Below are 24,586 nucleotides of genomic sequence, written 5' to 3' on the forward strand. Positions count from 1 at the left end.
GAGAGTATTCTCAGGTAAATAAACTCTTCCCTTTCCAATTTTATATTTCAGTCCCTTTGATGAGGAATCTTCTAATCTGGTGCCACTCGTACTTCCCAGGCTGCTGCCAATGCATGTCAGCCAGTTTGTAGCTTCTTTAAATTATAGTTCTCTCTCCTGATCAATCCCAGTGCAGCCTCAGCTGGTTAATGCTGTGACTTAAACCTAGGTATAGGCCAAATGACCAAGAGAAGAAGTGAGGGCATATCTTTTAGAATTATAGAGCTAATCACTTTTAATAGGGAGCCATGGGCCATTTCTGCAAGCTTAGAAGTATCTAAGGAGATAGAACAATCAAATCTTTAGGGGCAATCACCCATGTATCTCGATTATGTGTTAGGATCCCAGATTTTCCCAACAGAATCTGTCCTTGGCATAACAAACCTGCCTTCCTTGAGGGCTTACCTTCCTCCGAAGTTAATCACACAGGCCAATAAATAGAGCACTTCATGCTTGGCTTTTCTCTGCACTCCTGCTAAAGATATGGGGACTTCTTTGCCACTATACCAACAAGCCCCTTTGGTTTTCACAACTCATTTTTAATTGCTTATTAGTTTACTTAACATTCAATTATCATCCCATTAGAAAATTCAGCACATAAAAGTCTGCCAGAAAAGGGAATGGGATTACAGAAACCAAAGAAGGTCCTAATAATCTCCTTGCTTCTGGACCAATTTATTTCCTTATTGGTAACAGTATATTCTAACTTACAAAGTTGATCACTTCACTCTCTTCCCCAAATCTCTATAAGATAAACTTGTATAGAGTTCTCATAAATATAAAGTACTAGGCTCTGTATTATCTGTCTCCTTATTGAATGTTAAATTCATTTCTGCTTCTCCTTTTTGTGATATTTTAGAAATATTTGGTCATCGAAATTCTCAAAAATATATATAAATACAGAGAAGATCGACATCAACATTCAGGTTCATCCATGTTGCCACAAATAGAATTTCATTCTGTTTTGTGGATGAATAGTATTCCACTGTGTATATATGCCACATTTTCTTTATCCATTAATCACAGATGGGCATTTAGATTGGTTCCATATCTTGGCTATTGTGAATGATGCTACAATAAACATGAGTATGCAGATGTATTGTTGACATATTGATTTCATTTTCTTTGAATATAAACTCAGTAATGGGATTGCTGGATCATTTGGTAGCTATATTTATTTAATTGGCTATTCAGGGTCTTTTGTGATTCTATACAAATGTTAGGATTATTTTTTTCTGTTTTTGTGAAGGGTGTCACTGGTATTTTGATAGAGATTTTGTTGAATCTACAGATCACTTCAGGCAGTATGAACATTTTAACAATATTAATTTTTCCAATCCATGAACACTGCAGACCATTTATTTTTGTCTTCAATTTCTTCCATCAATGTTTTATAGATATTAGTGTAGAGACCTTTCACCTCCTTCAGTAAATTTATTCCTAATTATTTTATCTTTTTATCTATTGTAAATAGGATTATTTTCTTGAATTCTTTTTCAGATAGTTCAATCTAGTTATACAGAAATGCTACTGATCTTTGTATGTTGATTTTGAATCCTGCAACTTTACTGATTTTGTTCTATTAGTCCTAACGGTTTTGGAGTAAAATGTTTAGGGCTTTCTATATATATTAATAAGATGTCATCTGCAAACAAGGACAATTTGACTTCTTCTTTTCCAATGTGGATGCCTTTTTCTCTTCTTGCCTAATTACTCTGGCTACGACCTCTGGTATTATACTAAATACAAGAGATTAGAGTGAACATCCTTGTCTTGTTCCAGATCTTAGAGAAAGAGCTTTCAATTTTTCCATGTTGGCCCTTATTGTATTGAGGTACATTTCTTCTATTTTTAATTTGTTGAGAGCTTTTATCATGAAAGAATGTTTTTTTTTTTTTTTTTTTTGTTGAGACAGAGTCTCACTTTGTTGCCCAGGCTAGAGTGAGTGCCGTGGCGTCAGCTTAGCTCACAGCAACCTCAGACTCCTCGGCTTAAGCGATCCTCCTGCCTCAGCCTCCCAAGTAGCTGGGACTACAGGCATGCGCCACCATGCCCGGCTAATTTTTTCTATATAGATTTTTAGTTGTCCATATAATGTCTTTCTATTTTTAGTAGAGACGGGGTCTCGCTCAGGCTGGTCTCGAACTCCTGACCTTGAGCGATCCACCCGCCTCGGCCTCCCAGAGTGCTAGGATTACAGGCGTGAGCCACCGCGCCCGGCCGAAAGAATGTTGAATTTTGTCAAATGCTTTTTTTCTGCATCCACTGAAATGATTATATAATTTTTGTCCTTCATTTTGTTAATGTGATGTATCACATTTATTGATTTACATATGTTGAACCATCCTTGAATTCCTGGGATCAATCTCATTTGATTATGGTGAATGATCTTTTTAATGTGCAGTTAAATTTGGTTTGCTAGTATTTTGTAGATTATTTTTGCATTTATGTTCATCAGGGATATTGGCCAGTAATTTTTTTTTTTGTTTATTTGAGTTTTTGTTTTATGGTATCTTTGTCTGGCTTCAGTATCAGGTTGAGGATAGTCCCATAAAATGAGTGTGCAAGGATTCCATCTTTTTCAATATTTTGTGAGAAATTGAGAAGAATTGGCATTCTTTAAATGTTTAATATAATTCAACTCATCAGGTCCTGGGCTTTTCTTTGATGGGAGACTTTTTATTACTGATTCAATCTCCTTACTCATTATTGGTTTGCTATGATTTTCTATTTCTTTATAATTCAGTCTTGGTATATTGTATATGTCAAGGAATTTATCCATTGCTTCTTGCAACTTGTTGATGCATAATTCTTCATCATATTCTGTTATGATACTTTGTATTTTTATTGTATCAGTTATAATGTCTCCTCTTTCTTCTGACTTTGACTCATTTGTTTTTTTCTTAGTATAGCTAAAAGTCTGTGATTTTATTTATCTTTCAAAAACCCAATTTTGCTGATCTTTTCTACTGGTAGTCTAGTCTCTATTTCACTTACTTTTGCTCTGATCCTCATTATTTTCTTCTTTGTGCTAACTTTCAATTTATTTTGTTCTTGTTATTCTAGTTCCTTGAGGTGCAATGTTTGTTTGTTTATTTGAACATCTTTTTTGATGGAGGTTTTTTTGCTATATATTTCCCTCTTAGAACTGCTTTTTCTGCATCTCATAGGTTTTGGTATGCTGTGTGTCCTTTTTTGTTCATCTTAAGAAATTTCTAAATTTCACCTTCAATTTCTTTTTTTATTCATCAGTTTTCTGGAGGATATTTAATTTCCATGTATTTATCAGTTTCTACCTTTATTGATTTCTAGCTTTATACCATTGTTGTCAGAAGAAATATCTGATATGACTTCAATCTGCTTAAATTTGTTAAGACTTGTTTGGTGGCTTAACATGATTTAGTCTAGAAAAAGTTTCATGTGAAGTTGAGAAGAATGTGTATTTTGTCGCTGTTGGATGGAATATTCTGTACATGTCTATTAGGTCTACTTGACATAGAGTGTAGTTTAAGTATGAGGTTTCCTTATTGATTTTCTGTCTGAATGATCCATCCATTACTGATAGTGTGGTGTTGAAGTCCCTTACTACTATTGTATTGCACTCTATCTCTCACTTCATATGTATTAATACTTGCTTTATATATTTAGATGCTCCAATGTTGGGTCCAAATATATTTACAATTTTTATGTAATCTCACTGAATTGACCTCCTTATCATTATGTAATGATCTCCTTAGTCTCTTTTTGTAAACTAAAAAGCTTCTGCACAGCCAAGGAAACAATCAACATAGTGAAGAGAAAACCTACAGAATGAGAGAAAATTTTTGGAAACCATAAATCTTGATAAAGAGTCTATATTCAGATGTTATATAAGGTATGAGCACTGTTTATGACCAATGTTTGCTCTGACTTGTCAGGCCTGTGCTCTACCATTTATTACATATTCTAAAAATTGTTAGCTAAAGATGCTCATTTTCATTCAAATTTTTTGTTAATTATAAACAATAATGTCCATTTGATAGTATCTTGTGGGTGCTGGGCCTAGAAGAAAGGATGGCTGGAAAGAATGTGAGCAGAGTGAATGAAGGGACAGGTGAAAACACCTATCTGAAGCTGCTTGTTTGCTGTGTGAAAACAAAGGTCAGCTGGAAACAGCTGATGTGTACATGGATGTTGTTAAAGAAGTTAGCAAAGGGCCCTGACCTTTGTCCTCCAGCTAAATTCTTTGTTCTAAGGATTATTAGCTGGTGCCTACACATCTTGTTTCTTATCTGCAAAGAGTTACGCTTGCTTGAGTTTCCTCATTCTTGTGTACTCCCTGAACTTCTGCAGGTATCCTTGGTAATAAATACAGGAAATAACTTAGCTGAGGAGGCCATTTTCTCCTTTAGACTTTGGTCTCTCCCCTTCTCTCTAAACACTATGTGTTTCAAGTAATTATTTCTTTGCCACCTAACCTGAGAGCAAAAAGCTGCTGCTACAATATCTTTAAAAAAAAAAAAAAAACTTCTGTTTTTACCTTTATTAAATTTTCTTCTTCCTTATTTGGACTTGTATGAACATTTCAAAAATTTAGGTAATTTTTTAAAAAATGTGTGTATGGCCCCATCCATTTTATACATGGACTTTTAATTTTTTGGGTATTTCTCTCCAGGACTTGTCCCTTGAACATCAACTTCTCTCACTGAACCATACAAAACCAGGTAACTTTTTAAAATTTCTGAATGCATGCTTATTAGTAAACTTTATTTTTTTATTTTTAAAAATTGAATAGTTTAGATTTATAAAAAAAAAATATTTGAAGATAGTATGGAAAGTTCCCATATGCTTGATACCAGGTAACCCCCATCATTAACATCATACATTGGTGGTATATTTGTCACAATGAATGAACCAATATTGATACAGAATTAACTATTAACTAAAGTCCATACTGCATTCATATTTGTTTAATTTTTACTTAATACCACTGTTCTCTTTTAGGAACTCATTGAGGAAACCACATTACATTTAGTGTGATGTCACCTTAGGCTCTTCTGAACTGTGACAGATCCTCATATGTTCACTGATTTTGATAACCTTGACAGTTTTAAGAACTGTTCAGGTATTTTATAGAATGCCCCTTAATTCAGAGTTGCCTGATATTTTGTTCATTATTAGACTGGAGTTTTGGAAGGAAGATCACAGGAGTAAAGTGACATTTTCATTATACATATCATGGGCACATACTAGTAGCATAACTTATCATTGTTGATGTTGATCTTTACCACCTGACTCGGGTAGTGTTTGTCAGGTTTTCCACTGTAAAGTTTTTATTTTAGCCAGAAACCCACCTCTTTCCACACAGTACTCATTTGAAGTAAATCACTGCACACAGCCCACACTAAAGAGATGGGAATTATGCTCCAATTTCTTATGAATGAAGTATCTATGTAAATTATTTGCAATTCTGCAATCATTTATTTATATTAGTATGGCTTTGTTAATATTTATTTTCTACTTTATATTATAATCCAATACAATTTTATTTATTTTTATGCTCAAATAGTTTTTAGCTTTGACCATTGGGGGCTCTTTCAGTTATTTCCTGTCCCTTTGATATACCCAACTTGTTGTATGTGTATGTGTGTTTTGTTTTATTATATTTGGTTTCTGTTTTCTTTCTCTCTTGCACTTTGTGGAACTACATGATCCTACAGGCTCGTATAGTATATTTCCTCATCCTAGAATCAGACATTTCTTCAAGGAGCCCTGGTTCCTGAAATCTCCAATTCTAATTCAGTACTACCTGAGTTAATCTACTCTTCCTGCCTTTGTTTATCTGTAAACTGTCACTACAGTAGTGAGAAAATTTGATTATATTTTTACTTTTCAAGAGTAATGCATATAAAACTTGAAGAATACAATGTATCAAAAAATTAAAATTAGTGAAAATCTTTCTTAAAACAATACATCAACCATTCTCTGTAATCTATATCTAAACATATACAGCTAAGCTTAAATGTTCAGTTTTCTGGGGTGATACTATCATAATAATAATCTATGGGATATTTCCTATATAGTATTACTTTTTTTGTTTAAAAACACATAATAAAGCATGATACTAAGGATAAAAAATTGCTATAAATAGGAAAAAAACTGAACATAACTCATCTGTTTGCCCTCCTCAACACATCCCCATTTTAGTAATGTTAATATTAATAATATTAATAGCTACCTTGAATATGAATGAACCTAACATGCAAGGCATCATGCTAAGTACAATACATACATTATATATCATAATACTGATAGTCATCTTTTAATATAGTTATTTTCATTTGTCTCATTTTACTCAGGAAATCCCTCAGTTTTGTGGAAGTAGAATACTTTGCCCATGATACAGTTAGTAAGCAGCAGAGAACTTAGTCAAGCAGGGCAAGAAACTAATTTTGAAATCATTCCTGTAGTGGCTTCCCACATATTTAGTCCACTATTTACCACTAATAAATTTGGAAATCACAACTGAATTGTTTTGATGATTATTTTAGCCATACATATTAGGTAGGAAATGATAGTGTCCTTGAAACATAGCACTTACATGTGCAATTATTATATGTACACTTTATAGTTAAGAGATTATAGATATTAATATATCTTCATGTACTGGCTAGTCACAAAAGGGCACTGAAATTAAAGGAAGCATTAGTTTATCTGTCTCTGCACTAGAATGAAGTTCTATGAGGGTCTAGAGTTTATTTTATTTAGCATTCTATTCCCAAATCTTAGGAAAGTGTCTGACACACAGATACAATGCTGAAAGTTGCTAAACATTGGTGGGGAGGAGGAAACTTAATATAGAGTCATTTAAAAATATAATGCTGCCAGCTTTGTTCCTATTTGTGTAAATGAACAAAAACCATGGCAACAAAAAACTGCCTTCATAGAGCCCAAATTTCTGTAACTCATAATCATTCCTTCTCATTTCTCTGAAGATCTTTTCAATTTATTCATTTTTAATGACATTTTAATGGAATTGGTTGATCTCAATATAGTCTTAATAATTATGTGGAGCTCTTAATGTGATGGCTACTCCATTTGGTGGTTGTGAACATCTTCATGGGAATGAGTATTTAACAGATACTTTAATGTCTGTTGGAATGAATTAAATGAAATATGTGATACAAAATCATTTACAAAGCTCTTTTAAGCACTAAAATTTGTTTCCATTTTGGTTTTATTCAGCTAAGAAAGTTAATTTTCAGTTCTCACTGAAGTGCTGTGTGAAACTGTGATTGTCAATGAACTGAATTTCGTGAGCCAAATGAGCATGCTATTCTTGTTTAAGGTAAGTAGAAATGTGGGATACAACACATACACACTTAAAATAATGAAATAATGCAGGCCATATAGTAGAGGCTCTTTATCTAAATGGAAAAATTGCATATATAGGAGCAATTTCTAGATAAAGTGCTATTATATGCTGAATTGTGTCCCCTCAAGATCCATGTGTTAAAGCCCTAACTCCCAATGTGACTATATTTGGAGATGGTGACTTTAAAGAGATAATGAGGAGTGGCACCCTAATCTAATAGTAATAATATCCTTTTGAGAAGAGGAAGAGAAACCAGGCATGTGTACACACACGGGAAAAGTCACATGAGGACATGGTGAAAAGGACCTTGATTATGACTTCTACCTTCCAGAACAGTGAGAAAATAAATGTCTGTTTAAGCATCCTAATCTGTGGCAGCCCTAGCTTAATGATACAAGTGCCTGAACCCAAAAGGTATGAGAAAGAAATTCCCTAAGCAAAACTAGTTGCATTATAGCATATAGAGAATGTTTATTCAGATACTTAATAGTGTTTGCTAATTTTGGGGGGGGGGGGTGTGCGTGTGTGAGCGTTTGTGTGTGTGTGTGTGTGTGGTGTATTTGAAAGTATAGCTCAGGAATATATAGATACAGATGCAGATATTCATATAAATATGTAGGTAGATAGGTCTGTCTATCATACCAAGTAACTGCAAACCAGTAATATGTATAATGTCTTTTGTATAGCTAAGAATGAATAGAAGTTACCTTATAGGTGTTACATAAATGAGCCAAAGTTGGTCCCTGTATATTGGACACTATGTTGTTTACTTCACAGCAGCAAGGATTGTTAGCTCAAAAGCCTACTACTAGTACCAAACTCAGAATTTTACACAACCAATTGCTTTAAGTATATCCCATATAAGCATATGTTTAGCCATTTAGAGCCTGCCTGCTTTGCATACACTATGAAATTACACCTAACATCTGCTTGCCACAAATAAGATAAACCCTGGGGCTATGAAAGATCCCAAGATTTGCCCATCAGAGCTTTCTGTCCTAGAAATTACCTATCTGGCTGCTGAGTGTCAGTACCTAGATATTTGAGCCTCCTCTCTGATTCTCCTTTTCCTCCGTAAATCCCTTGTTCCTTTTTCCTTCCAGTTGGTGGCCTTATGTTTCCTCTGGAAGATCTCCTGCCTGCTGTAAAGGATTTCCCCCTCCTCACATGCAACATGCAACTGTTCAAGAGCCTCCCAAATAATGCACGTTGTGTGCTACTGCCACCTAGTGGTTATGTTTTTTCCTTGATCAGCCCACAATTCCTCAAACTCCCTACAATGGCTATTAGTAGTTAATTAAATACAGGCTTGTAATCAAACTTGGAAAATACATACCAATTTTATAGATGCCAAAAATTAATTAGAAGTGGAAAATTTGGTTAAATAATAACCAAGTATTGATTAGAAGTACAACTATCTCTCGGGAGGAATAAATAAGTTAATGTATGTAAAACACTTAAAAAGACTTGGAACATAACAAGTAGCTAATATTCAGCAATTATTAGTATTCTTGGTGACATAAACTCAAAAGTTTGAATCTAATTTATTCATCTTCTTTTTCTCTGCCAGCTTTTCATAATCACTTTATAATTTATTCAGCAAACATATTTTGAGCACCTTTTTTTGTGCCAGTTTCCTACATGGTAGCACTCTTCCTCATTTACTCCTCTTATTTAAATAGAATGTCCCACACGGAACTTCCCTAATACATAAAGGGAATTTCCTTTCCAGATCAGCAAATTTGAATTTTAAATTATTTATGAAATTATTCTGTAATCACTGAAAAAAGCTGATGTATGCAGATAGAAAGATAGACAAAATTATGTTAAAGTTATTAAAATAATAATACAAAAGAACATGACTCTAGGGCCAATAATAAGTGCCTTTGTTTTCTTTCCATCTTATTTTCTTATCTGGTCATATTTATCACTTCCTTTTAATTTGAGGTGCCTAGAATAGTGAATAAATTTGTTTGATTCTTTAATTTTTCATCACAATTTATTTATTGTATCAATTTATATACAATGCATTGTGTGAAAAATATCAAAACCAAGATGTATGAGTGTGTTCATATTTTAAAGCCTGCTTGGAAATGAGAGGTAATATAAAAGACACTTGGATTATAAATTATATCATCACCTTGTTCCCAGGAATTTGTTAAATTTTATCTCAATTGACAGCAATACATATGAAAATTAATAAACAGATACTTTGGTACAAAAACATAACCCAGATAAAATCCATTTACTTGAATTAAAGCATATATCATTGACACTCTCTGACTGTGACTAGACCAACATTCAGTGAGTCAATGTGGATTGTCACATCTGCTGTCTTTGAAATTTGTGAAACATCAGTGTCTCAAGCAGATCTTAAGGCTTTTCTTATGATTCCACACACATTATCTCAGGGAAAAATTTTTCTAAAATGGGTTTGAAGAAATGTATTAAAACTGTGTAAGAACTTCACTCGGGTGTTCTCTGTGCTCACATCGAGGATCCCCTTAAGATTCAAAATACACACTTATTATTGCTGACAGCTTCAAGTAGATGTGTTAGTTGCAGAAGTGAGAGCAAAGAAAAGTTGAAGAACCCTACAAAGACTTGATGGAACCCAGCTCCTATCCATTAAAACCAATGGCAAAATGTAAAGCACATAAGAGGTGACACAGGTTAGAAAGACATTTATTGTTTATGTTTTCCCTGGGGTGTGCTGATTGCCAGGCGTCAGTTCCTTCTGTCATCCATTCCCCAGCACAACATGAGCTAGAAATTTTACCAATACTTGCACTCTCAATGTTCAACCTACTCCAATAGACCACTAAATACAATTTTGGGGTTCATACCTTGTCATTATCATTTATCTATACCTGTGGCGAAAAATATGTAATAAGAAACTCTCAGTGTTTTGCACACAAAAACTAAGACAATGAATGCTGTGTTTATAAAATGATCAAATACATTAAATTCAGACACCCGAATTGCGTACTGTGAATAGTCAATAAGAGGTTTGAATTTTGTTTTTTAAAAAATTAATAAAAGGATGTAGGTTAAATATTATGAAGTCAAATATATATTATAATGAAATAGTGAACATAAGTTAATATGTGCAATAAAATGTATAATTTGATCTTGATTTTATAAAATTTGTTCTTGTTTATAGATTTCTAAGTTGGTTCAGAGTTTTCCTGTCTGTATAAAGTTAGATTAAATAGAGCCATAATAAAATGTATTATGTTTTATATCAGGATAAGTTCTTTCAATAGGCAGAGGCAAGGGAAGTAACTTTGACTCTCCTTCCATTTTCTCATATGCAAATAAGAAAATCAGTTTATTTTTTCATGCCTTGGTGTTAAAATTAGCATTATAAAATGTGCATTGCATACACCTACTCTGTGGAAAACAAATCAAAAAATTAAAATGTGCATTGTAGAGCATGTCATGAGTGAAACGGGTAACGTCAGCAAGATGAACTGGAAGCTCCTAACCCTCATCACCCAACCCCCCAAAAACCACAATGATTTCATTATTTATCAACCACCCATGAACTGAGCACCAGAGTATAATTAAGAAGCTGCAGCAACCCAGTGGAGCACAAAGACCAAAAATGGCTGCATAGAAAAATACAGGAGGCATTTTACCTATCTTCCTTTATCCTCCAGGTCAACATAGCTCATTTCTGAGAGGGATCCCCACAACCACAATGTTCTCTCGTGGGTGAAAAAGGAAAGCAAGAGGACCCAACAGCCTTTGCCAATGAGGACTCCCACGGTGTCTATATATGCCAAGCACAGCTAATGAGCTGCCCAGAGTTCACTCTACTGTGTCCGTCCTGGCTGGAGCCACCACTGCTTCAACTCCAGAGCTGCCACCACCACCACCTCCACAGTCTTGGTGTCACTGCCAGCAGGTACATGAAAATGTGCTCAACTAATCACTAGGGAAATGAAAATTAAAATCACAAAGAAATATCACCTTACACTTAATAGAATGCCTGTTATCCAATAGATGAAAGGTAAGTATTGGTGAAGATATAAAGGAAAGGGTACCCTTATAACCTGCTGGCAGAAATGTAAATTAGAAAAGCTGTTATGACAAACAGTATGGAGGTTCCTCAAAGAATTAAATATAGAACTACCATATGATCCAGAAGTCCCACTTCTGGGTATATATTCAAAGGAAATGAAATCAGTATGTCAAGGAGATATAGGCACTCACATGTTATTGAAGCATTATTCACAATAGCCAAGACACAGAAAAAATATTTGTATATTATATAAACATTATGCAATATAATGTTAATATTTTATATAATATAATATTTATATTATATACATATTTATAAATATATATTTATGTATATAAAAAGAATATAACTCAGTCTCAAAAGAGAAAGAGATCCTGCCATTTGCAACAACAGGGGTGCAATTGGAAGACATTATGCTAAGTGAAATAAGCCAGGCACACCAAGACAAATACTGCATGATTTCACTTTGGAAACTAAGCAGTCAAAGTCACAGAAGCGGAGAGTAGAACAGTGGTTACCATGGCCTGGGGTGGAGGCGGGGTGATAAATGAGGAGATATTAGTCTAGAGGTATGAAGTTTTTTTTATGCAAGATGTATAAACTCTGGAGACCTATGTATAGCATGGTGACTGTAGTTACTAAATAACAATATTGTACTGTATATACTTGAAATTTGCTGGGAGGACAGATTTTAAGTGTTCTTGCTGCAATAAAAAAAAGAAAATGGTAAGCATGTGAGGCAATGAATATGTTAATTAGCTTGATTGAGGAAATTATTTCACCATGTATGCATACATCAGAATGTCATGTTGTACACCTTAAACATATCAAATTTTACTTGCCAATTATATCTCAGTGAAAATAGAAAAAAGATAAGATTAAAATAACATGTTATGGCAATGTTTCCTCTCAGTTTTTACAGCTGTGAGCAAGCAGCCATATTACTTGAGTAGCACAAAAATGAATAAACATAGACTGATGGTCTAGTAAAATCAAACTGAGGCAATGAAAAAAAAATGCATCATAACTAATAATTTTTATACTAGTTGGTCAACATATAAATAGAAGTTGCAGAAATCACATCAATATAGATTTATGTTTCTCCAAATAAACATCAAATTTGGGCTGTATGTACTATAAGAGCCTATGTGATAATGCTTATGTTTGCTTTATAAAGACTTCACAAATTTCCAAAATGTCTCATCTCTAAGCCTATATAGATGAAAGCTTATTGCTCTAGCCCCTCTAAGGGTGTTAGAAATAGCATAGATAAGAAAGGGAAATTGAAGCTAATGCTTAATGACCTTAATGGTGACCTGTTTTTGATACTAAAATTGATTTGTAAATTCCAGTGGTGACAATATAACCTCCTCATTATAATGTTTCCATCAGCATTCCACCTTAACACAATGGTGCCAGCCATCATGAATTGCTTTAATCAATCATTCAATATTGATCCAAAATAATTAATTAAATTTGATAATTTCTTATCCACTTATTCAATATAATTTGTTTCTAAGAACAAATAATTCTTAAAGCTATTTGATTACTCTGAAAATGCAGTTCCTACAAAACAGACAGTAAAATGTGTATTTATTTACTCTTATCTATTTTAAGAGCAATAAGTTGATGCATTAGCAAACTCAAATGATTATATCATTTTGATTTGTTACATTTTTATTCTTCTTATGAATATCTTTATAAAATCCCTTTCTACATTTAAAGAGTTTTAATCAACTGTAGTCATTTATCTTTTATTTCAAACTGTCTTATCATAGGCCTATAGAATTCTGTTAAAGTTGACTCTTGGGGTCTTCTTAAAATGACCCCATTATTTTCTGGTAGCTTATTTTTTCTAGCACTATTCTATGCAGGGAATATTCTTGTATTTTTCCTGCCTCAAAGAAAAAAAAAAAAAAAAACAGCTATTTCCCTATGCCAAATCTCACACCCTTTTAATCGAGTGAATTGTATTATGGGCAACAATCTTGGCATTGAGATGTCTATTATATATCATTGTAAAAAGTGGCATTCCCTGCTTATTCACAAAAATTATGTTTCAAAATCTATCATACTGGAACAAGTAAAAAGGCTGCATACAGTACTCTGATATCATTATATTATTGCTTACAGTTTGGATGAATTTTTCTTTTGAATCTCACAAAACTTGCATTTTTAACCAGAAAACTAACTCAGTGTTATCGTTTTAAAGAGCAATGGATTAATACGTTGGTTTAATAATCTGACACATCTATAATATAGTTACAAACAGGAAAAAACATCCCTTCTGAGCGTACTAAATGTATATAATCACATGTGGTAATATATACAAATTATGTGTGTGTTTCTATGTCTAATATTTTATGAACAATTCACTCTGTGCTCCTGGTTAAATAAATAGGTATCATTATCATGGTTCAGCTGCAAGTTACTGTTCCCTTATTTCTAATGACAAGTCCTATAACAAGAGAAAGTCAAGAATATTTCTGCCACATAAAGCCTGTAGCATTTTTTTCAAAAACCTTTCCCTCCAGGGCTGCATCATTCATAGAATATTCAGTATCAAAGGATTTGCTCAATTATAAAGTCAGAGAAATATAAATTTTACTTTGAGTTGATGAAAATTAAAAGGATTATCTTAGATAATAATCTCTGAGGTTGCATTCAGTATTCTGTTCCCTCATTTCATCCTCATGCCTGTTACTCAAGCAAGGAAGCTGACTGACGTGGAGACCTGTAGTAGCAGTCCTGGTGTACTCCTTCAGTTTCATACACAGTAATTACTTCTACTTAGAATCTGTGGCATTGGACAGTGAGTGCCTGTCATGTCTGTCATCTAGCTTGCCCTTAATTGGAAACAATGATGGATCGATGGAAAGACAAGAGGCAGGAAGATGGACAGAAAGATGGAAGGCACCAAATAAAAACAGCAGTGCACAGATTAAAATATATGTTAAGCTTTGCAAACACTGCAAGCGGCCAGACAGCTTGAAAGATGCTTCTGTTCAGATTACAGATTTATGACTTGCTTTCTCCAATATTCATGAACATGGAGAGTATTTGCCTAAGGCATGATACAGTGGCAAAGCATTAAAACTGACAATAATTGCCTAACACAATGAACAACATAATTATAAACCTTTGGTTATTTTATCTATTGAATTCAAGATACATCCACTACTCTTAAATATACTTGTATGTACATAATTGTATTAATCTGAAACAAAGGTCAGTTGCCTATAACATTTTAAAATCTTTTTATCTCTTAGCTATTGCTGTTTTTTCCTTCATTGTGTTTACAGCATGTAAATTGCAGTTTTACTTAATTCAACAGATCCTTGACTAATTGGCTGTCAGTTTCATTATAAATGCTATATTCAATAAGGTACAATTATAAATCATTCAGAATCCTCTTATTATTGAAAGCAAGGTAAACACAAACAAACAAAATAACATTATATTTTACATTACTTTGCAGCAAAGTTTTCAGATAACAAAAACAAGTGATGCTTTTAATTTACCTCCATATATTTTTTACAGAGCAGGGAGACTAATGATTTAGTGTTCTGTTGGCCAGTAAATTTTCTTGCTAATGTATAAGCATTATATTTTACTTTAAAATTAAAAAAAATAAAAAAGTAGACAATACAAGATGACTATATATATATATATATAAAAATATATCATTTTCCAGGTAGACTATATTCTACTCCACAGTCAAACTTCTTGAATGTGCTGTCTACATATAAAAGTTTTTTAAACCATCCTCCAAACACAATCCAATCAAATATAGTCTGGCATCTCTCCTCTTATGTCTCTAAAACTGCTCTTTGGAGGATTACAACAAACCCTGTGTTGTGAAATCTGAGGACCACTTCTGTGTCAATTATCTTACCCAAAATAATCTCAGCACCTGAGCTTTCTCAAATCACATGTTTCCTTTGGTTTCTAGATCACCTGGACTTCCTTCTTTCTCCAATCTGTGGTATGGTAGTGATAAATACTCATACTTCTTGGCATTGGTAATTTCTCTCTCTACTTTTTCTTAAACAGTCTTGTTAGAAGTCTATCAATTTTATTATTTTTCTATGAAAATAATTTTTGTCTCTGTTAATTTTATTTATACTAAATATTTTCTATTTTAGTGATTTTAATTATTTTTTATTAATTGCCTGGGAATAGTTATATCATTTATGGTGATTATTTTGGCTTCATATAGACAGCTAAACTAAATGAGAAGAAACAAAAATGTTACCTGATTTTTTGTGCTAATAATTGCAATCTCAATGTTTTTCATTCCTTCCTGTACATATGAATTTTCATGAATGATGTTTTCCTTTAGCTTGAAGAATGCCCTTTAGAATTTTCTTTAATACAGTGCTGCTGTCAAAAAATCTCTGTGCTTTCATTTTTATGAATGTGTCTTTAATCTACTTTTATTATTGTTGTATATTTTATCTGGCTAAACACTGAGTTGGCAAGCTTTGTTAGTTGGTTTGTGCTATATTATGTGTTAAAATCTAGATGGCTCTCACTAACTATTTTCTTTTAATAATTTTCTTGGATAGTTAATGGAATGTATAACCAACATCATGGCCTCAGATAAGGTACTGGATGCCTTATAAGATCACAGAGGTGGCAAAGATTGGATGTACGTCACAGAGGGAGTTATGTCCCTACCTAGTATGACCAGACACCACTGAAAGGGCTAAAGATAGGGGGCCTATAGGTAAAGTTCTTGGATTCTGGAGGCAACCTTGTCTGCTGTCTTCTTAATGGGCTGTGTTCTGCTGCCTGGTAACCATGAGGCATATTTTAGAAGTTGAGCCAATAGCTAGAAGCTTTCAAATGCTCCCAACATAAAACAATGATGAATGTTTACATTGCTGCTGTTCATGGCATCCAAAAATAATTACAAGTATAACATCAAAGATCAGTGATCACAGATCACCACTACATATGATGGAAAATTGTGAGAATTATCAAAGTGTGACACAGAGACATGAAGTGAGCACAAAATGTTGGGAAAATTGTCCTGACAAAAGCGACTTGACAAAAGGTTGCTGCAAATCTTCAATTTGTAAAAAAATAAAATATCTGTGAAGTACAATAAAGCAAAACACAATGAAATAAGTTATGTTTGTGTTTAATTAAATAACACCTCAAAATTTTCTAAAATTTTATTTAAAACATGAGTATAAACATTCAAGAAACTTGCTGAACTACAAATAATATAAAGTGAATAAGAAACACACTGAGACACATTATAATCAAACTTTCAAAAGACAAAGACAAAGAACCTTGAAAGCGACAAGAGAAAAGTGGCACATTACATACAAGAGATGCTTAACAAGATTCTTTGGCAATTTCTCCTCAGAATCTTTAGAGGCCAGCAAGTAGTGGGCTGATATATTCAAAGTGCTAAAAGAAAAAATAAAAACAAAATACAAACAACTGTCAACCAAGAATTCTTTTCAGCAATAGTGCCTTCAAAAGTGAGGGAGAAATTAAGACTCTGTCAGATAAGCAAAAGCTGAGGGAGTTTGTGACCACCAAACTTGCCCTTCAAGAAATGCTCAAGAGGTCCTTTAAGTTGAAGTGAAAGGACATTAGACTCTAACTTGAAGTCATATGAAGAAATAAAGAATAGTAATGGCATTACTATTCTCGAGCATGAGAAAATATTATATTGTTTTGATTATTCATTTCCTCTGAGCAGACAACTCTCTCTATTAACAAAAACAAAATGAAATAGGATACTCTCTCATGACCTATCTATTCATGGAAATAAATACACAGTCTAACATTTTGCTCTTCATGGAAACCTTGATTCACATGGCTAAGTATATGAAAAGCCCAAAATGGGACTGAGGTACGTACATAGCATCTTATTATATGAAAGGTTATCAGAAAAGAGGACATGACAAAATTACAAGCACTTGTTTCTACTGCAAGAATTAACCATCAAAATGCCTGATGTGTGAGAGAACTGTGGATAGTCCTGGAAAATTAAGCTGTAGAGAATTTTTCTACAAACACCCTCTTGGTGTTTTGGAGGCAATAAATGGAATGTAGGATTATATTATTAAAGCTTTTTGTCTTAATGAATCGAAAGCCAAATTTAATTCACCAAAAAAATGAGAACATTTATTGTCGCACAGAACTGGAAGTCTGAGCAAGTTTCTAAGCTCATTGAATAGATGTAGTAATGAGGTCATCAGAATCATTGGTTTTATCTGTCTCTCAATGCTTCTGTACTCAGGATTGGCTTTATTCTAAGACTTGTTGCCCTCAAGGTTACAAGGGAACTGCCAGTAGCAATCAGTATTGTAGGCTTACTCCTATTCCTAAAGGCCCTTGCTAAAGAGCAAGAAGGAACTTTCTCAAAAGTTCTCAACAGATTTTTCTTTCTTTTTTTTTATTTCAGAATATTATGGGGGTACAAATGTTTAGGTTACATATAATGCCTTTGCCCCATCCACGTCAGAGCTACAAGTGTGTCCAGTGAGAATGGCTTTTATCAGACTTCTCAAATCTTACAATTCTAAATAAATTCCAAGTCTATTTTCCAATCAATCTCTGACAGTGGAAAGATAAATACTGTGATTGATTTAGACTAAACAGAGCCCACTTAGTTTCTCCTAAGTTATAAAAACTTCAAAGGAAGGAGTGGATATTTGGAAAAATGAGTTCATACCTAGTAGGAAAATGGAAGAAGGAATATGAAAAATGGCTGGCTGAGCAACTATCAAAATCTAATACTACAAGCTTTTTGGCTATCCAATAATTTATTACACATATGCTTTTTCATTTCATAATTCAATAAATATATTTTTAAACATGTTCATGTCCATATGAAATAAGTTCCAATTCCTCTCCAAAGAGAGCAAATCTAAGGTAAATTACAGAATTAAGCCTGAAGCACAAGATTTCTGGGTAGTATTCAATGCTCTCCCTTGTGTCTAGCTGCTGTTCCAAGTGATTCAATGTTATTTTGCTAAATGATGAATTATCTTCTTTAAAGTCTAACAAATAAATACTATGTGTATGAAAGCACAGTAACAATAAAAACTTCCTTATGTAAATGTGGACAATGAAAAATATTTCAGTTGTCCATAGTATACCTTATGAAACAGGGATAATAAAATCTTCCTGCTCTGGTAGGAAAGTGTTTTCTTGGCTTGTGAATCAAACCAAGGCTTTTGTTACAACCTTGTCTTTTTCTCTGTGACACCTTAGAGTATACATTATAGAGAATTTCTTTTCTGAGCGTTGCACCACGTTAACAACATACTTTCCATAGGTAAACATTTGGGGACTGATGTTTTGTAGATATACTTTTACAGGCTCAGTATTACTGTGGCAACACAATTGTCTTAAAATAATTGTCTAGTCTATTTGTTTTCAATCAAGTCTATTACTGAAAATACACAATCAGAAATTGCTTGAGGCTATGAATCTGGAAGTTTCTGGTTTATCATAACAATTGCTGTGCTCTTTTTGTAGACTTTAATACCTTTTTTCCTCTTGATCTTGGCTACCAGATGATTGTATCACTCACCTCTGGCAAGAACATGCTTGTTTTAGATAGCTGCATCTTCATAGTATTTAGATTGTCCCTTTTTTCAGTCACACAATACTTTACAGGAGGTGTTTGGGAGAGGTTTGTGTATCAGCATTGTTTTTGTTCCAATCTTATTTTTACCCAAATTCCCAAACTTTTTTATTGGTGGTCTTCAAGCTTTTCCAGATTTTCCAGGTTCCTGGTGACTAAATTTTCAATTATCTTTATTATAACCCATAGGTGAAAAACGTATTTTTCTTTTTAAGATCTCTAATGAATCACACACAGACCAGTTTCCTACATAGTTTAAGATGTTATATAATGCCGTACAAAAGATTGAACTTAGTTCAATGTCTTAAATTTTCTCTACTAACACTCCTGCTGATTCAGTCATTGTTAGAAGTTGATATAAGTCTCAATATAAAATAGGTCATAGCTAAAAAAACAAACAAACAAAAAAAGATTATAAAATACTAACATGCTAGCATTCTCAAATTCCTTTGACACAAATAGGGAAAACTTACTGTCTGGTATAAATTTTACTGAAGTAATTTCACATTTTTTAATGTTATTTTCAGCTCTCCATATCTGAATACAAATATTTGATTTAACAGGATGCTGACATAAGAAATCCTGATTCAAAAAGCTTAAACATGGTGGCTAGATATAGACTGACGTAAGGGAAATCCAGGAGAAAGTCAGTCTTCTGGGTTTGTCAATTCAGTATCTCATTGATATTTTGAAGGCTCACGTTTTACTACCTCTCAGCTCTGCTGAGGGTAATATTGACATGAACCTAAAATAGTTCTATACATACGTGTAGAATTACTGTGAAAAATTATCAGAATTACTTGCTTTCTCCTTCACATGAATGGTAGAACAAAAAAGGTACCTGAAAATCATTGTTGAATACAGAAAATAAATTTTCCAAAAGCAAATTTCCCCATGATTCTCCATGGTCTGAATTTTGTTATATTACTATTCCTGAAAAAAAAAATCACTAATAATTAGAATAACTTAGCTTAACTATGATCTCTGAAGAAGGGCATATGACTTATTTCCTGTTTGTCATCCATAAGCCTACAGGATATCCATACTGCCTATGGGAAGGTTATACCCAACCAAAATTGGAATTATTTTAAGCAAAAGAAAGGAATGCTGTGGTTCAAGAAAACAACTCTAAGTACTATAGGGATGCTATAAAATTAACGAATTTCCTGATAAGAAAATTTTTGAAGGCTCAGGGATGAAGATTGATTGAATTGCTAAAAACATATATCCTACCTGGTGGGTAGGGCCAGGAATTACATTGACCCCATATGTAGTTTTTCATGATTATAGACTGCAAAAAAGTTCAACCAAATACAAATGTATTTTTCTATGGGGAGTTATGTTGTGGTTTCTCCTTCATCATTTCATTATATTTTTAATTTATTTTATTTTTTTAATTCAGCTTATTATGAACAAAATATTGCCCATGTCCGCCCCCAGTCTGAGCTTCAAGCATGTCCATTCCCCAGACAGTGCGCATCGCACTCATCATGTAGGTATACACCCCTCCCCTTCCCCCACCCTTGGGAATAACAGCAATTGGGTATCATTAGATTTTTTATTATAATTATATATAGTTATCAATGGTAAAAACATATTTTTAAAAATATTCTGTTTTTATTGAAGAGTTTATTGAAGTAGGTTTCTAAAGGAATGTCAGTCTATAATACAAGTAGAGACAAGATAAAATGCAATAAATGTAAAAATTTATATACTGCTGATATTGCAAGAAAATAAGGTTAGGGAACAAGTACCCCTGCCAAAGAAATAAAACCCAAAACAATAAAAATAACAAGAGGTGACTTGTAATTAGAAAAATGATGTTAATCAAACAAGAAAGCTGAGTTTGCTCTCTAGGCAAATTTATTACTGGTTTAGGGAAAATCAACTATTAAATCATGGACTTCTATTTAGTTATGGGCCTGAAAATGAGACACATATAAAGTGCAGATCTTCATTGGGTGCTAAAATCTTAGCGAAACAGGAAAGTACAAAAATACTTGTCAGCAACAGGAGGCTATAAGAAAACCACCATTTCCTGCTATGGCCATGGGTTAGTAATAACATATCCTGAGCATTTTCAATTATAAATCTTGTTGTGATGTGAAGTTGAAATTAACAGTAGCTATATAATCATAAAAATCAAATATTGATAAATAAAAGTAAAGGTAAGATAGTTTCCCAGGTTAGTAGTGTTTCTTGTAGCCCAGTGAAAGCAAATTGAAACCTATTTTAGAGGAAATCTTTTTCTGTTCAAGCTCTCAAGATTTCAACAGATTAGTCTGAGAAAAAAATATTATCAATGTCAAAGATGAACAACTATAGATAAAAAGAATTCAAACATAAGTAAAAGTCAGCAGAAAAAAAGCAAGAACTAATATACCAACCCTACCCATCAATAAATCCAATGATTTTTGAAGTATCAGTTCCAAACATAGAAAAGTTATATGAAATAACTTTTAAAACTAAAGATAAAATCTAGAAAAGTCGGTGGCTATTTGCAAAGATTCAATATAATTCTTAGGATTGAAATATTCATGTTAATATTATAATCACAATAAATACATTAAATGTAAGATGTAATTTAGATAAAGAGACAATTATTTACCCATTTATTATTTATTCCTAACAGATCCAGTTTATTAATACACAGAATGGCTCAAGTGTAAACAACAGAAAATACCTAAGGGGAGTATATTGATTAAAAAAATGATTTAGCTATATTATTATCAGAAAACTAGGTATTATCGGGGATTAAAAATAATTATTAATTTATAAACTGAATCATTAATAAAACCTAATAACTCAAAATTGGTAATTTTCCATGAATTTAGTGAAATAATCATCACAAGAAAATATTTAAAATCCACAATCGGGAAATTTTGTTAGACTTCTTTCATCTAAGGTTGCATCATAGATTGATAGATTGATAGGCCAATAGGGGGGTGTGTGTGTGTGTGTGTGCCGTGTCTGTTTCTTATTAATGTCTTAAAGATGTAACTGGAATCTTGAATTTGAAACTGACCTACAATAAACAAAGTGGAGATGCAAGATTGTCCACGGCATTACATTAGAGAATATATAAGAAAATGCAGGGATGCAATAATGTTACAATGAACTATGAAAAGCCCAAGTTCAAATGCCTACTTTAGGCAATAAAAAAATGTACTGATGAGATAGACTATCTGCTTTGAGATGGCTCAGTGGTGTCTGACCCTACTCCAAGCCAGGGCTGATGAAGTATACTATCCTTGATTTGTGTTTTCCAATATGAATGGATATGATGGGACCACAGGACAACAGAAGCCAAATGGTAGAACTTATTAGCCCAAAGCTAATGTAATTCTATGATCAGAGTGCCTTCAGTCATAGGGATCTGTGGTGGTGACTAATAAATCATGGAGTATATGAAGTTGAGAGAGTTAGACAAGCACCTTATGTGCAACCTGTTTTAATTAATGGTAAAAGAAAATGAAAGTTGGCAAGTGAAAGCTGACATCAGCCATTGTGATGGAAAACCACATTAATATGTATATATGAACCAACTCACTAAGTACTCATTAATTTAAAGGGAAGCAAGCTTCCCCTAAGGACGGATCCTGAAACCTCACCACAAATATATCTAGTAATATATTCTGTTGATTTTTCCACAAAAGAATCTGCAGCCATTTGTTAGGGCAGTTTTACATAAGCAAAAGGGACAATATCTAGATTCTTCAAAGACTTTTAGATAAGTGATCTGAAGTAGCAACAATACCTACTAAACAAAAATAATACATTGTCAAGTGGTTAGCATGGGAGTTATGAAGGTCTGATGATAAGTTGAATTCTTGATGATAAGCAAACTCACAGTGTACTTGGTGGGTTCACAACGAACCCTGTGGGCATTTCTTCAGTTATGGAACACATAAGCGGGATATACACATTTGATGATAAAAGGTTCCCTGTTTCGGTTTCCAGACTTATGGGGTAAGAGTTTAAAACATAAGAGAACCAAATGAAACAGGACTGAAGCTGTTCACTACTGCAACAAACTTGAAATCAAAAGCAGTATTACATGTATGAAATTGTTTAAAAGATTAGTTCCACTAGCAAAAATATGAAAGATGCAGTAGTGATGATATCTAGAATATCTCCATTGAGTGTTCTTATGTGACTTCTGCAGAGCCATGATCCATCATGGCAGATGAATGTGGACACTTGTATATCACCTTAACCAGGTGGTAGCTTCGTTTTGAATTGAAACAGTTGTTTCTACGTGTAATACCTTACTTAAAAATGTTCATCACAGCTACTATCATCGGGGACTTGGAGATGCATTTATTGGTTTGGTAAAGGTATTCTTTTCTACATTCATCAATAAGGAATAAACACACACATGCACACACACTACATTGACTACAAGTTTACATACATTTCCATATAAATTTCTGTATTAGCTATTTCTTAGTAAATCTCAGTATATTAAAATATTAAAATGATTTACCAACCCATTATTAAGCAACATGTAAGAGAAATCTTGATGTTAAAGAAAGAGCTTTTATTTAAGATAGCTTGCCATGTTTTTATTAAAATAAAAATTTATATCATGAAACTTTGAAAGTTGATATACTTTTACAGTGGAATAATTTAGTAATATGTGGGAGAAAGCAGGTGTATTATTTATTCCGAATTTTTTTAAAATACTGTTTAATTTTTTTCCAGAGTTCTAATGCATTGGCAGAGCAACATTCTGATCATTCCTCAATAAAGGATTTAAATTTGGAGTTACTCCTTTTTTAATAAGAGCTGAAGATCTACAAATAGAGTAAAATAATATCATTACACAAGAACTTTGGGGATAGTTTTTGTGATGTATAATCTCACTTTCAAAAATTATATTTCTAATTACAAATGACAGCTTGCAGTTGTGCAGATAAGTAGTGATGATAGGCAGATGATAAACATATATACAGATAGAGGGATGGGGAGATAGAGAAAGAGAGGAGAAAGAAAGAAAGAAAAAAAGAAAGAGAAAGAAAGAAAGAGGAAAAGGAAAGGAAAGAAAAGGATGGGAGGAAGGGAAGGAAGGAGGAAGGAATAGAATGAAGGGGAGAGAGAGAAGGAAAAGAAGGAAGGAAGAAAGGAAAGATGGAAAGGAAGAAGGAAGAAGCTAGAGAGGAAGAAAGGAAGGAAAATGAAATGTATTATCGATCATATCTTGATGAGAGGTCATAATTATGAATATCCATAGTCTAAAATACTTCATCTCATATTCATTTAAAGGAATACCTTCTCATTAAAACTTGTAACATAACAAATTCCACCAAAATGCAAAGATATACGGGAGTTAAATTTAATATAAAACTTTAATATAATGGACATGTTGATAGTGCAGAAGCTTTCTTTTCACAAACAATCTTAACTTCCAGTGGCTAGAACCAAATTGGCCTTAGATTAGTTGAATATCTCATATACTGTAGAAATTATAGTCATTTACTCCTCCCACTTCACAATTGCCTATTCAGTATTTATTTAATAGTCCTGGAAGGTTCTAAGACTTAACTCTGAG

This window comes from Eulemur rufifrons, chromosome 17, assembly GCF_041146395.1.
Source record: "Eulemur rufifrons isolate Redbay chromosome 17, OSU_ERuf_1, whole genome shotgun sequence".
In the NCBI taxonomy this organism is placed as follows: domain Eukaryota; kingdom Metazoa; phylum Chordata; class Mammalia; order Primates; family Lemuridae; genus Eulemur; species Eulemur rufifrons.